Below are 17,092 nucleotides of genomic sequence, written 5' to 3'. Positions count from 1 at the left end.
ACTTGAAGAAAATCCTGCATTATCAGTTGAAAAACTGGCAATAAAGCTTAGTTCAAACCATACAACTATTCATCGTTATCTTCAACAACTTGGAAAGGTTCCTAAACTTGGTAAATGGGTGCCTCATGAATTGTCCGAAAACAACCGCAAATCTTGAATTGACATCTGCTCCTCTCTCCATTCTCGCAAACTCATTTCACCCTTTTTGGATAGACTTGTGATTGGTGACGAAAAATGGATCTTCTGTCGAAATGTTAAACGTCGTAAACAGTGGCTTGGTAAAAGGGAAAAAGCTCAACCACAACTGAGAAGGGAACTTCTTGGAAAAAAGGTTCTTCTCTCTATCTGGTGGGATTGCAAAGGAGTAATTCACTTTGAATTGTTACCACTAAATGCAACAATCAATACTCAAGTCTACTGTCAGCAATTAGAGCGTTTGAACCAAGCTTTGAAGAAAAAAAGATTCGCTTTAGTGAATTGAAAAGGAGTGATGTTTCATCGGGACAATTCCTGACCCCACATTGCAAAGATCACATCACAAAAGGTCGAAAAGCTTGTTTGGGAAAAGATTCCTCATCCACCTTATTCTCCAGACCTTGCTCCTTCAGACTGCCATTTGTTTCATAGTTTACAGAATCATATAACTTTCGCAAGCCAGGAGGAGGTCAAAACTAACATTTCAGAGTTGTTCGCTTTGAAACCAAAAGAGTTTTACATTGATGGGATTAAAAAGCTTGTAAATAGATGGAAGGAAGTCATAGATAATCAGAGAAAGTACATTGATGATTAAACTTCAATTAAATATAACATTTGATCACTTGTTTTCTTTATTCAAAATTCGGACAGAACTTATGGGATGACCTGATCTGATGATCTTTATATCTCCTTCTTCAAGAGCAACTTGATGCATTAGGGAACTGTCAATGACATTGGAAAGCATAAATATTAAAGTTGTCATTGAGAAAAAGTTGACTGATATGGAGACTGGAAGCCATCTGAATATTTGGAAGTGAGTGACCTGTATCATGATGATTCACACCAGATATGAATCATACATCATGGCTGCTACTCAATGCTCTTTGAACACAGTAAAGGCTATAAGACATGATATAGACATATTGAAGAAAAAAAGACTTGCTTTAGTGAATCAAAAAGGAGTGATGTTTCATCAGGACAATGCACGACCCCACACTGCAAAGATCACATCACAGAATATCGAAGAGCTTGTTTGGGAAAAGATTCCTCATCCACCTTATTCTCTAGACCTGATAAGACACGATATAGATATATTGTAAACCAAGTGATCCCAAACTATGATGGTCTGTGGATGTTTCTCTAGTGAAAGTGACATCATATCACTTCACATCCTTGAACAGGGCCTTAGGCTCAGTTCATATGGCTATGTGAAGCTACTGGAGACTGTGGTCAAATCCTGGCTAGAGAAGGTTGCAGTTGGAAGGCCACATGTGTGGTGACAGGATCTGGCTCCTTGCCATACCTCCAGAAAGAGTCAGGAGAGGTTATTGGAGGACTTCTACAACTTTGCCAGCTCCAATTTCTGGTTTCCCACTTCCTATGGACTACTATGTGTGGGGCATGGTTGAGAAAGACACCAATCTCTCTGCTTGCACCTCAAGGCTGAGGTGGTGGCCAAGATCAATGAGATGTTTGATCTCCTAGGGATACGGTGAGGAGCATATGTGCCAGATTCTGAAGCTGTCTTCAGGCCAAGGTGGAAGCTGAGGGCAGCTAAAGTAAAGTGTTATCTCCCATAATCAACATAGTATGTTTTAATTCATTAAAATACATTATTTTTAAAATTGGGAAATTGTGTTTCCTTCTCCTTTTTTTGCAAACTGTCAAATTTGTCCTGAATGCCCTGATATAGTTTACCTATGTAAAAGAAATCCTCATTGGCCAAGCTAGTGAGGAAATCGCTATATAGTTTACTTGACATGTTAGAAATAGCATCCAAATGTCCCTCACTGACGTTGATGACAATGTTAAGGCTTAAGATAAATAGTTTCTTTAGCACAGCTATGCTGAGTGTTCTTTACTCCCCTTTTTATCAGGAAAATCATTTGTCATTTTCATTTATGTCCCTATAATACTTTTCAGAAAAGCATGAATTCCTCCCCTTCCAATATCTCTATCCTATAAATCTAATGCCTGATATCATTGTGAAAGAGGTTTTATACTAATCCAGTGTCTTAAACGACTTTATTCAGTTATTTTAAATAAATATATTGAATTACCTCTTTTATCTTTGTCTCACCCCTAACCAATTCTTTTTGTTCTACTTCTTTTACAACAGAGATAGTCTTCCTGCTTGCTTCATTTAGACAAGACCATTTTCTCATGAAGCTGTCTGTCATCCTCAAATAGTTAGATTTTCTGGCTCTCATCTATTATATAGATAAGCTTACTTTAATTCTAAACTTACTTCTTATCTCACCTTAATTTAGTCTTTTCTCCAGATTCATGTCTTATACATTTTTCTCCCTCATATCTGCCAGATGTTGCTGCGAGAGTAAGTACTCTACACATATATCGGCTAAGTTTCAATGTCATATAATAATATATAATGCAACCAACCACCACTTGTGTACAGACAGAAGGAAAACCTTTGCTGTCAGTAAGGGTTAGAAATTTCATTCTTCTAACTAGAAACCCTTGTGTCATTGTGATATCACTAGTTTCCTTTCTATTGTTGATTAACTTGTTTAGGTTGCATAACTCTTGTTTCTTAGAGTGCCATTGTCTTTTTCTATATGCTGGCTTCTCTGTCAGTTTATTTTGTATGCTTAAAGTGTGGTTACAAACACATTCAATCTGTTCAAAATGCCAACCTTACACTTATATGTACATCTCTTGTTTTCCATGTTTTTCTATTTTATTTACTTTTCCCTGTATTCAATAGGGTGACCATATTTGTTATATATCTTAGGTAATATTTTGGGTGTTTTCCAGCTCTGACATTGTAGAAGATAAAAAGAGAAAAAAATAAAAAGTGAGCTACAAAAAAAAGTTTGATGTTAAAACGACTCATAGTTGTTCCCATCTTTTGTTTTGAGTGATAGCTGATGTCTCTAACAATTCATTACTGCAAAGATTTGAAATCTTTCACACAGCTGTCAGTAGATTAGCCTCACCATGTTACATCATTCATGGTACTTTCCCATTTCAAGGTTGGAACAAAAATTAGTAATGTGTTCAATCATTTCTTGTGTGTCGTTTTCTTTACATACCTAACAAAAATTCACCATGTTATTTGTTCTATACATTTTTGTTATGTAAATCTTGAAGTTGTGATGGCTAAGCCAATACATATGTATTTTTTTCTAGACTTGACATGGTCCATTAGTGTTTTGACATACTGTCCATGAAAAGGTTTAATGATATAACTGTCTGTTGTTCTCCACATGCATTTTTTTAAAGGCTTCAAGATTTTGTCTCCATCTGTTTTTTTTTTTATATCTTTATTTCTTTTTCACCTCCTTTGTCTTTCTGGAGATTATTTTGTTTGTATTCCACAACTGCTGATGTACTTCAGTGTTGTAGCTTCTGTATTTTATAACCAGCCCCTATCTCTTCTCTTTTGTCTCCAGTTGAATATATTGTATCAATGTCAGACTCCACTTGATGTAAACTTTGGTTTTGAAAACATCTTCATTATTATTATTATTATTATTATTATTATTATTATTATTATTATTATTAAGCTGTTTTTGTTTTATTTCCAAAGCAGAATTCTAGGTGAGGAATAAACAGAATCAGAGCAACTGGGAATTCATTTCATATTTCTATCTAAGTGATGGATACCTTTGGGAATGGATATTTCTTACATTTTGCTTAAATTTTTTAGAGGACTATGACTATGTTGATGTTTAGTTCCAGGTTTCTCAAACAGCTGGAAATAGCAACTAAATCTTCACCCAAATCCTGTCATAATAGCTCATAAGAAAAGAGTACATTAATGTAGCTCAAGGTGTATATATATATATATATATATATATATATATATGCAACGCAATGATGTCTGAAACAAAGATGGGATGGTCATGACTGGAATGTCTCTGATCATAAGTTTTCTGGATTAAGGCTGATATGTTGCTGTTTAGACAACAACAGTCAAGAAAGTCACATTGAATAAAGACATATCTTGATATATTGTATTATGCCTGAAAAATATACGAGATTGTTCATGGTTAGAACGTCTTTCATTATAGGTTTTGCTTAATTAAAGCCAACCAAACAAATACAGAACAAGACAATAAATTTCAGATACTTTAAACTTTTAGCATTTAAACCAACCATACTTGGCCCAAATACTCAACTTGTTTTGTTTTAAAACTGGCCAGATTTTGCCTCACACCTAACCTAATGTGTCATTCTGAAAATAAACAGTCACATGGTTGAACTCTAGAAGTTACACAATAATGCATGATTGATTTAAAGAAATGTGAATAAATAAGGGCTAAGTCAGTGAATTAATAGGAGCATTGTCAATTTTATGTTGAATAATCTTGACAGTATATGTGCCTCACTTCTGGCTCATCTAAGATGGCTGAGTGATTGATAGTTATCATTCTTGGGTAACATCTGCTATTTCCTATTTGCTTACCCCTAGAAAGTATGAAAGATTGTTAATATTTCCTCCAAACTTTGCTTTTGTCAAATTTATTTAAACTCCAAAGACTCCCTCTCAACACATGGCTATTATGCTCCCCTGCTACTCTTGTTCATGATCAGAAATGCATATATTGTCAGTCACTAAATGTAATGCTCAAGTGGTTAAGGTTAAGCAATTGACAAGCAAATCTGTGATATTGAGCAGAATATTTACTGTAATAATATTTCTGTTTCAACAACTCAGCGCTGAATTTGTCTGAAATGTAATGGAAAATATAGGTGAGTTTCAAAATATTGAATGTCCAGGTTACAAAAGCAAAGTTTGAAGGGAGTAGTAGTCATTTCCTTTGATTTCTAGATAGAAGCAAACAGGAGATAACACTTACTGACCAAAGACAAAATACATAAATACGAAAAAATTAAAATTTTGCTACACAGTTATGATTTGCTAGATATATAATAACTGTAAAGTACATGAAAATGTTTATGGCTAGAATGTCATTAATTAAGGCTGACCAAACAAAGACAGAACAAGACAATAAAAATAAACTCAGATACTTTAACCCTTTAGAATTTAAACTGTCCATATCCATCTTCTATAGCATATCCCTCCATATTCCACACATGAGCAAAACTCCCAAATCTCTAATCTCCAAAGTGGTTTACTTGTAAATGCTCTACACATACGCTAGAGGTGACCTTTACCAAATGGTGCTTCCATAAGCTCTGTCCATAAAGGAGCTTCTACATGGTTATTAGATTCCCTAGAAATAACAATGGCATCTCCTTCATCTTATCATTTAAAAAAAAATTAAATGACACATTGATACTTACACTATGAGTGGAAACAGACGGAATGGACTTGGGTGGAATGTTCTTGATTATAAGCTGACTTATGACTTGGTGCTAGACAGATAAGGAAAGCAATAATAGCTGTTTTCATGTATTACATAGCCAATAAATCTTTTCCCCACACACATTGTTGCTCAACTTTCTGATCCATTGCTGAGATGACCAATGTTAATTTGAGGAATCCATTTCGACCAAGATGGATCTCCTCTCAATAAGGCTTTCACATTGGCTGATCATTTTGCTTCTAACTACACATTGTTCCCACAATAAAATTTCTTTCAAATATCTATTCTCTACTCCACCTGTCATGCTTCTCACATATATATATAATCAGCAAGTTCAACAGCCTTTTTGGCTACTTTAAACCAGTAAGATGACCAATCCTGATAGTGTACTCTCCTGTGTGGAGGCGCAATGGCCCAGTGGTTAGGGCAGCGGACTCGCAGTCATAGGATCGCAGTTTCGATTCCCAGACTGGGCGTTGTGAGTGTGTATTGAGTGAAAACACCTAAAGCTTCACGAGGCTCCGGCAGGGGATGGTGACGACCCCTGCTGTACTCTTTCACCACAACTTTCTCTCACTCTTACTTCCTGTTTCTGTTGTACCTGTATTTCAAAGGGCCAGCCTTGTCACACTGTGTCACGCTGAATATCCCCAAGAGCTACGTTAAGGGTACACGTATCTGTGGAGTGCTCAGCCACTTGCACGTAAATTTCACGAGCAGGCTGTTCCGTTGATCGGATCAACTGGAACCCTCGACGTCGTAAACGACGGAGTGCCAACAGCTCTCCAGTATCCTCAAACAATATGTCTTAGAGCTAGTTCTAATCCTCATCAAATCCTACAATCCTCTCTCTACAGAAACCTATTCTAATTTTCGAAAGTATATAATGGTGTATATAATTTACCAGAAAGGAAATCTCTCTGACTCTATCAATTATGCATTATCCCATTGAATTCAAATATCTCAAACAGGATGAAAACAGTTCCAAACGACCCCCTCCTTCAGCACCTTAAATCACTGTTTAGTTATCAACAATAATTCTCTACAGGTTGTAGTAGAGAACAACAAGAGCAGAAGCAGATCTGTTTTAGCCTTTTTCCATCATAAACCAATGATTTCTCACTCTTAAGAACCAATTTACACTGTAAAATAGTTTCAAAATTCATGCTAAGCATTACAGTCTTTAATGAATTTTTCATATGAATCTCATATAACTGAAGAAATTTAATTCAAAGAGTAGGATTTTTCTTGAAAACCTGAAAAACATCAGGTCATATCAATTGCTAGCCCACCTGGGACATCACTGTTGCTCCATATGAAAAAACCTCAAAACACCTAGACCACACCCATTCAACTGATTGCCAACAACTTACAAACACATTACTTCCACACTGTTTCTTCTCTGTACCTTTTCTACAGCAAGCTGTGTACTATATTCATTCAGAGCCAATCAACTAAACCAGTTCTCCTATTCTCATTCTTGTGGTGTTTGATCTCCAGTCCTTACACTTTACAAATGCTGAATAGGTGCAGGAGTGGCTGTGTGGTAAGTAGCTTACTTACCAGCCACAGGGTCCCGGGTTCATTCCCACTGCGTGGCACCTTGTCTACTACAAGGCAAGTGTCTTCTACTATAGTCTTGGGCCGACCAAAGCCTTGTGAGTGGATTTGGTAGACGGACACTGAAAGAAGCCCGTCGTATAAATGTATATATATATATATGTATGTATGTGTGTGTATATGTTTGTGTCTGTGTTTGTCCCCCCCAACATTGCTTGACAACCGATGCTGGTATGTTTATGTCCCCGTAACTTAGCGGTTCGGCAAAAGAGACCAATAGAATAAGTACTAGGCTTCCAAAGAATAAGTCCTGTGGTCGATTTGCTCAACCAAAGGCGGTGCTCCAGCATGGCCACAGTCAAATGACTGAAACAAGTAAAAGAGTAAAAGAGTAAATCCTTCCTTCCCAGTACTGCACTCTACAATAAATTTTTCATTGCCCATGTTTTACCTCCAGTCTTTTACTTAGAGAGGAAATTCAAATTGAACATCAGTCACACAGACGCCATCAGTTGTGAGGTTAGGACTAAAAGTTATTAATGCTTCCAGTCTAACTCTAAGTAATTAATTAAAAAAAATATAATAGCAGTGTTACCATCATTAATATTTGTTAAACATTTGTTTGATCAACGACAAAGTTTTGTTGTTGATAAGCCTCAGGTAAGTGATCTCTCATCAAGTAAATCTGTGATCAAAAGGCATTCCAGTTGTGACCATTCCTTCCTTTCTCAAAAGCTACGATATTCAATATGTCTTTTGATTATTTACATTTATGCAACAATCTAAACAATCAACAGTTGTAAAAAAAAAATTAATAAAATTTATATTTATATATTTTGAACAAATTCACCTTGATTCTTTTCCTAAGTAGATTTACTTGTAACCATAAGTAGTTTTAGTTGAATTAGTCCATTGGCTAATCATATTTGACTTTCAGTCCAACAAACTAAATAACTATTATGCTTTAGCTTAAACACACCATTGAAACTAACGTCAAAATTAATGTAATTATCTTCACATTGCTATCACAACAAGACTGTTACTTTCATTGAATATCTCTCATTAATTCTCTCATTAATTCTCTTTGCTTCCCAAATGTTGTCATTTTTCTTCTAAATCATTAGGCCATCATTTTAGTAGATTCAATCATACCATTACAAATATATATTCTTGACACAATCAGAACAATGTTTTATCTTTTAATTTGTCCACATTATATTTTGATCTGCTTATATGTTGTGTAATAATATTTTAAAATAGTTTTATTTATTGATCATTCAATCCAAATATAGGACCATGTCCATATTGTGTCGTAACCTAATTAAGCCAGATGAATAAACACTTTTCGAATGGTTAAGTTAGAAGTTAATATTGATTTTTGATAGTTAAATGTTGAACAGAAAATAGTCAGAGATTTCCAGGAAGTGCCAGTATAGACAAAAGACAGGAATTTCTGCTAAACTCTCATTAATCTTGTTTTACTAAATTTATTTACCTAATTCAAATGATAAAAATAACGACCAGTAATGATTCTATTAGTTACCAGAAATAAGGTGTCTTGGTTTATTTAATCTTCAAATTTAGAATTGTGTATTAAAAGGATTATGCTGACAAATTGTAAGTTAATTAATGGCCTTAACTTTTTTTTATTATTGATAGTGAAAAATAGGCAGTCATGGTTGTCTGGTAAGAAGTTTCATTTCCAACCACATAATTTTGGGTTCAATTTCATTGCGTGGTATTTTTGGGCAAGTATCGTTTACTGTGACCTCAGGCCAGGCCATTCAAAGTCTTGTGATTGGATTTGGTAGACAGAAACTAAAAGAAGTCCATTGTATAGGCACAGGAGTGGTTGTGTGGTAAGCAGCTCACTTACCAGCTACATGGTTCCAGGTTCAGCCCCACTGCGTGTCACCTCAGGCAAGTGTCTTCTACTATAGCCTTGGGCTGATCAAAGCCTTGTGAGTGGATTTGGTAGATGGAAACTGAAAGACGCCTGTCGTATACATATATATATATATATATATACATATGTGTGTGCATATATGTTTGTGTGTTTGTGTTTGTTCCCACCACTGTCACTTGACAAACGATGCTGGTGTGTTTATGTCCCCATGACTTAGTGGGTCGGCAAACGGAGAATGATAGAATAAGTACTAGGCTTATAAAGAATGAGTCCTGGGGCGAATTTGTTTGACTACGGCGGTGCTCCAGCATGGCCACAGTTAAATGACTGAAACAAATAAAAGAGTAAAAAAATATATATATATATATATTTATATATATATAAACACACACACACACACACACACACGCACACACACACACACACACACACACATATGTGTATATATGCATATAAATATATATAACTAAAAGCCTCTGATTTCCAGAACTCATTTCTGATCATCAGCTGGTAAACTGAGCCTGGATTACTTTTAAATATCCACTCTAAATGTTTTTTGAAACGGAGATGACAGAGGACCAGCATATGTGGCACAGTGCTGTATTCAAGAAAACCCACTCACCACAGCAGAACTGCTGGTGCCACATAAAAAACATTGGTGATGGTGCCACATAAAAAGCACCAAGTACACTCTGTAGAGTTATTGGCATTAGGAATGGTATCCAGATATAGAAACCAAGCCAAAGCAGATTATGGAACCTGGTGTGGCCCATGGCTGTGCTAGTTCCTATCAAACCTTCCAACCCATGCCAGCATGGATGTTAAATATTGATAATGAAATAACAGTTTGAAGAAAATGCTTATCATTATATTCTTTTGTTTAAAAATTTTGGAAACACTGAATACTGGTCATTCATAAAGGATTTTAAACAAAAAACATAAGGATAAATGTTTTCTTCAAACTTCCATTTCATATTTCAAAAAAACATTCAGACAATGGATATTTCTAAAGAAAACCGGGTTTAATTTACCAACTGATGATTGGAAATGAGCAACTCTGAGTACTGGAAATCAGAGTCTTTTGGTTATAATGTATATTAAAGAATACTCTCTATATATGTAGGTAAGGGTGTAGCTATGTGGTAAAAAGCTTGCTTCCTAACCACATGGTTCCGGGTTCAGTCCCACTGCATGACACCTTGGGCAAGTGTTTTCTACTATAGCCTCAGGCCACTCGAAGCCTTGTGAGTGGATATGGTAGACAGAAACTGAAAGAAGCCTATTCTATACACATACACAGATGCACACACATGCACACGCACGTATGTGTGTGTGTGTGTGTGTGTGTGTGTGTGTGTGTGTGTGTGTGTGTGCATGTGTATATGTGTGTGGGTGTCTGTATCTGTGTTTGCCCATCACCACTGCTTGACAGCCAATGTTGAAGTATTTATGTCCATATAACTTAGCAGTTCAGCAAAAGACTGATAGAATAAGTACTAGGAGTTAAAAAAAAAAAAGTCCTGGAGTCAGTTTGTTTGACTAAAGACCCTTCAAGATGGTGCCCCAGCATGGCCACAGTCAAAATATCTGAAGCAAGTAAAAGATAAAAGAAATGTATTGAGTCTTGTAATTATCGCTTCTAGTGAATGAACAGAGACGCAGGAGGAGCCAGGCCTGGAGTCACCCCATAGTGCCTGGAGCCTCCAAGTGGTGGAAACTAATTCCCTGAGCATCAAATCTGACAGGAGGTGGATGAAATGGCCACCAACTAGCATGACCTCACTGTGGAAGCAGTTCGATGATAATGTCGACCAAATTTTAGAAGCAGCACTAAAGGGAGAGGCTGACAAGAAGCTACAAGCTATGACAACAATCATTGTGAGCTTTACAGCTAGATGATTCGGTGAGGAGAAGAAAAGCTCCAGTTCTCTGGCCCCATTGTGGTCACCATTTTGTGACAAGACATTCTCCTCAAGTCTGAGTCCACCAAGCAAGTGGTGCTGCTGGAGCTGACTGTCCCATGGGAAGATCACCTGGAAGAAGCTTTTGAGAGAAAGCTCTCCAAGTACATGGGTCTGGTCAGTGACTGCCAGCGGGCTGGTTGGAGAGCAAGGTGTCACCCAGTGGAGGTTAGATGCAAGGGTTTTGCAGCCCGTTCCCTGACTAGAGCCTTCGGCAGTTTGGGCATCGAGGGAGTGAGAAAAAGAAAGGCCATCCACAGTACCACCAATGCAACAGAGAGGGCCTCAAGAGGGCTGTGAATCAAGAGTGGAGAGCCATGGGGTAGCTAGCTGGCCATCTGGACACAAGCTGAGGTCTGATGAGCCCCAGCTGGGTCACCTGGAGGAGGGGGTGTATATATATCATCATCATCATCATCATCGTTTAACGTCCGCTTTCCATGTTAGCGTGGGTTGGACGATTTGACTGAGGACTGGTGAAACCGGATGGCAACACCAGGCTCCAATCTAATTTGGCAGAGTTTCTACAGCTGGATGCCCTTCCTAACGCCAACCACTCAGAGAGTGTAGTGGGTGCTTTTACGTGTCACCCGCACGAAAACGGCCACGCTCGAAATGGTGTCTTTTATGTGCCACCCGCACAAGCCAGTCCAGGGGCACTGGCAACGATCTCACTCGAAAATCCTACGGGAGCCAGTCAGGCGGTACTGGCAACGGCCACGCTCAAAATGGTGCATCTCATGTGCCACCCACACAAGAGCCAGTCCAGGGGCACTGGCAACGATCTTACTTGGCTTGCCGGGTCTTCTCACGCACAGCACATTTCCAAAGGTCTCGGTCAGTAGTCATCGCCTCGGTGAGGCCCAATCTACGAAGGTCTTGCCTCACCACCTCAGCCCAGGTCTTCCTGGGCCTACCTCTTCCACGGGTTCCCTCAACTGTTAGGGTGTGGCACTTTTTCACGCAGCTATCCTCATCCATTCTCACCACCTGTCCATACCAGCGCAATCGTCTCTCTTGCACACCACAACTGATGCTTCTAATGTTCAGCTTTTCTCTCAAGATACTTACAATCTGACGGGTATATATATATATATATATATATATATATATATATATATACATACATACATACATACATACATACATACATACATACATACATACATACATACATACATACATACATACATACATACATACATACATACATGCATACATACATACATAGAAATATTTATATATGTGTGTGTGTTTTTGGTGTTTGTGTTTGTCTCACACTTCTGCTTAACAACTGATGTTCGTATGGTTATGTCCACATAACTTAGTGATTTGGCAAAAGTATCAGATTTATTTGACTGGCTAAGCCCATCAAGGCACTGACTCCAGCATGGCCACAGTCCAATGACTGAATCAAGTAAACAATACTAAGTAACAGTTATTGCTTATAAGTTTTCAAAGTTCAATTACTCATTCACTGCATTTCAGTGGGTTAGAATGATAAGGGGATGCTTATAACTTGTTAAAAAAAACATACATGTTCTGCGCCATCTTTTCCATGGGTGGTGTTAGATACAATACAAGCTCCAACTTCGTGTTCCCCAGTTCATTACCTGCTCACTCCCTAGAGATTACATCTCAAGCTTCCTTTGTTAATGTCTACATTGCAAATGTCAATCTTAAATGAATGTGGTAGGTCCAGAGCCCTTTCTAACATCCATCTGTCATCCATCAGCAAGGGTGCAGTTGTGAGACAAAAGTTAAGGTCTCTGTGGAAGATAGAAAATGACTACAGAATCTAGTATACAAGAATAAATAAATAAATAAATAATGGTAGGAGAAGGCGGAGAAGGTTATGTTTCATTGTTTAGGTTAGTTTCTTTCATTTTTGTAATTGTCATCTTTCAATTCAGATTTGCTCTTCCTTCAATCTCTTCCAGATTTTTTCACAATACGTATACACACACGCCTACATACATATGCTTAGACAAATATATTTACGCAGAGACATGCACGTGCTCACACACATGCACATACAGGCAGAGATATATGTATGTATGTTTGTATGTATGTATTTTTGTATGTATGTATGTATGTATGTATGTATATATGTATGCATGTATGTATGTATGCATACATGTATGTATGTATGTATGTATGTATGTATGCGAATGTGTATATGTATGTATGTATGTATATATATATATGTATGCATGTATGTATGCATACATGTATGTATGTATGCGAATGTGTATATGTATGTATGCATGCATGTATATATGTATGCATGTATGTATGTATGTATGTATGTATGTATGTATGTGTGTGTGTGTATGTATGTATGTATGTATGTATGTGTGTATGTATGTGTGTATGTATGTATGTGAAGGCATGTGGCTTAGTTATTAGGGAATTTAGCTTATGATCATAAGGTTGTGAGTTTGATACCTGGTGGTGCATACCCTTTTCCTAAATTCAGCTGCCCACTTTTGCACTGTTGATAAATCTGGTGCATCATCACCTAATATAGCAACAGTGTCAGTATGTATGTCCAAAGGGACAAAATCCTTTTCCTGAAGGTTCTTGATAACACAACAGTGCAAAATTTTGTCCATTATCATGAGAAGTTGCTACTAGTTACTTTTGAAGTCTTCTTTGAACAGTTTACCTGGGAAGGAACAATGCAGTTATCAATAAGAAGAGTTGAAAGTAATACATACAAGATTTGACAGCTCTAGTATCATTCCTTCATAGTCAGCCTATGAAATTTTTCAGCTCACTCTTGTTTGTTTGCTTTTTTTGTTTGTATGTATGTATGTATGTATGTTAGAGGCGCAATGGCCCAGTGGTTAGGATAGCGGACTCGCGGTCATAGGATCGCGGTTTCGATTCCCAGACCGGGCGTTGTGAGTGTTTATTGAGTGAAGACACCAAAAGCTTCACGAGGCTCCAGCAGGGGATGGTGGCGAACCCTGCTGTACTCTTTCACCACAACTTTCTCTCACTCTTTCTTCCTGTTTCTGTTGTGCCTGTAATTCAAAGAGTCAGCCTTGTCACACTGTGTCACGCTGAATATCCCCGAGAACTACGTTAAGGGTACACGTGTCTGTGGAGTGCTTAGCCACTTGCACATTAATTTCATGAGCAGGCTGTTCCGTTGATCGGATCAACTGGAACCTTCGACGTTGTAAGCGACGGAGTGCCAACAATGTATGTATGTATGTATGCATGCATGCACAGACATACACACATACATGTGTGTGTGTGTGTGTGTGTGTGTATGTGTGTGTGTGTGTGTGTGTGTGTGTGTGAGTATCATTGTATGTATAAAATATGAAAGAACAATAAAACTGTTTTGAAAATATGTTGCAGCATGCCAAAGCTTATAAATAGGGTAACTATGGTTGTGATTTTTGTTTTGCAGAGAAAATAGATTTATTGTTTTATAAAGGTCTCATCTTCAACAAACATTCAAAATATATATTATTTCGTCATTGTAAACAAAGCTATCTATTAAAAATATTTGGAATTATGTAAGAGATAAAAACTGAGGAGTCTCACATAGCACAATCACCAACACACTGAGAAAAACAACAGTTTTTATCCAGTTATCATAAATAAAATTTTTGCTATTTTTGTTGTCATATATCACGAAGACAAATGAACGACCAGCTGAGAGAATCATACAATAATCTGACTATATAAAAAACTGTTCTATTGTTAATATGCTTATTCATTATTTTATTTTTTTTTTTATGTTTCATGCTTCATTTATTACAGTAATTGCCTGAAAATCAGTAAAACATAATAGTTATAATCGATGTAATTTTAATATAAAATAAATTCAAAACCTACTCTACAGTTTTGTACTGAGTTCTCTATGATTCTGTGTTTTTTATACTGTTGTGTAGCTCATTCCTAAATAGATGTGCATGTGTGTTTGTATGTATGTGTGTGCCTTGCTCCCTCACTCTCTCTGCATATAATATATATATATATATATATATATATATATATATATATATATATATATATATATATATATATATATATATAATATATAATATATATAATATATATAATATATATATATATATATATATATATATATATAATATATGTATATATATATATATATATATATATATATATATATATATAATATATGTATATATATATATATATATATATATATATATATATATATATATATATATATATAATATATGTATATATATATATATATATATATATATATATATATATATATATATATATATATGTATGTATATATATATATATATATATATATATGTATGTATATATATATATATATATAGATATATATGTATGTATATATATATATATATATATATATATATATATATATATATGTATGTATATATATATATATATATATATATATATATATATATATATATATGTATGTATATATATATATATATATATATATATATATATATATATATGTATGTATATATATATATATATATATATATATATATATATATATATATATACATACATATATATATACACACACACATACACATACACATTTATGTTTAGGCACCCACGCACATACTCCTATTCGTGCATACATGTATATACATATATCTGTTAACATATACATATTTATATATTATATATATATATATATATATATATATATATATATATATATATATATATATATATATATATATAATTTTATTTTTTTTATTTATGTGCATGTGTGTGTATGTGTGAGTGTGTGTGTGTTTGTATGTATGGAATTTTTTTCCTTCCCATTTATACATAAAATCTATACAAGAATCAGAAAGTATTTTGAACAGTGACCTGCAAAATTAGATAAAAAGTATTCATTAATTCTCTGCAATATGAATTCTGAAGTTCAATTCCGTGTCTTGCTGCAAAGATTAAAAATCAATTGTTGCCTGTTTATATTATTGGCACCATGGCACCTGGCAATAATCTGTAATCACAGAAAAATGTTCTAAGGAAAAACAGCAAGCATGAAGAAAGCAGTTTGAAAGATTTATTGTCTAGTAACATTTCACAATGATTCTTTTATTGCTTAGAACTGTAAAATTGATAGCATTTCTCTAGCTTCTCACTGTATTTGATGTTTTGACCATTTAGGGAAAAATAACACTCGTCTTAGACCTTTTTTGTTGAGATATAAAATATATTTCTTCTCATTTGGGACATTTATAGCAAAAACCATGTATCTCCCTCTTTAACAATTATAGTGTAACTGGCAACAAATTTCATAGCCATACATTCTATCAGAGCAATTTATCTTTTCAGTGACTGAATTATTTATTCCAAAGGACATCAAGAAAGAAATATCTTGAGACAGACAACCCAGAGTGTATTTAGAATAGAATATAAAGAAAATAATAATTTGGACAGCAGTTTGCAATTCTCTGATAAAACATATCCCCAGAAATCAGCCTTTTCATTTTCTAACCAAGTTGGATGGATACATAACGATAGAAGAAACCATTATTGTGTGACTCTTGCAAGTGAATTGACCTCTTTTGTCACCGACCTTTCCAGATCAACCAAAAAGAAAAGCTCTTATATACTCTTTATAGTGTCTGATTTCAAGTTTGTTTTCATCAGAAATTTTAACATCTGGCTGAATAATAAATATGACTTCAACATTAATTGGAATTTTTGTTTTATTTCTCTTCCTCTTTTTGTATATTTGTTTCTGTGTGCATTTTTGCTTGTGTATGCATGTGTGTCTATGTCAGTATGCATTTGTGCATGTGTGTGTGTGAGTGTGTGAGCATGCATGTCTTATCTCTGCCTGGCTATTAAGATCCATTAATGGCAAATAGTTTTATAAGTTATTGGACATTATTGTGCAATGAGAATCCTTAGAAAGACAAGAATCCAACTTCATTAGTTCACAGCATAGAAGAATAAATATATGATTCTATAGACTTCATGTTAATTGGTTATTAATTCCTCACTTCAGGCAAATAATTCTAATAAAGCCTTAGTTAGAATAGCTGTGAGTAGAGATCAAATAAATTTTGACATTACTTGCTTGTTTTTTCCCTTTTTTTTTGTTTGCTTTATTCTACTCTATATATCTTAATAATAATAATAATATTAATAATAATAATAATAATAATAATAAT

General features: G+C 35.2%; 1 long non-coding RNA gene across 1 annotated transcript in view; it reads left to right on the top strand.

Annotated features, from left to right (window-relative positions):
• LOC149137085 (uncharacterized) overlaps positions 1-16,576 on the top strand; it is a 192,179-nt gene extending 175,603 nt beyond the window's left edge. Inside the window, exon 3 of the long non-coding RNA XR_016237899.1 lies at positions 16,248-16,576. This is a non-coding gene — a long non-coding RNA (uncharacterized LOC149137085). The remainder of the gene's footprint in view (positions 1-16,247) is intronic.
• Positions 16,577-17,092: the final 516 nt, after the last annotated feature.

Source organism: Octopus bimaculoides, chromosome 2 (genome assembly GCF_046866305.1).
Source record: "Octopus bimaculoides isolate indiv1 chromosome 2, ASM4686630v1, whole genome shotgun sequence".
Classification (NCBI taxonomy): Eukaryota; Metazoa; Mollusca; class Cephalopoda; order Octopoda; family Octopodidae; genus Octopus; species Octopus bimaculoides.
The sequence above is the reverse complement of the archived record's forward strand: the minus strand, read 5'-3'. Positions and strand labels throughout refer to the sequence as shown.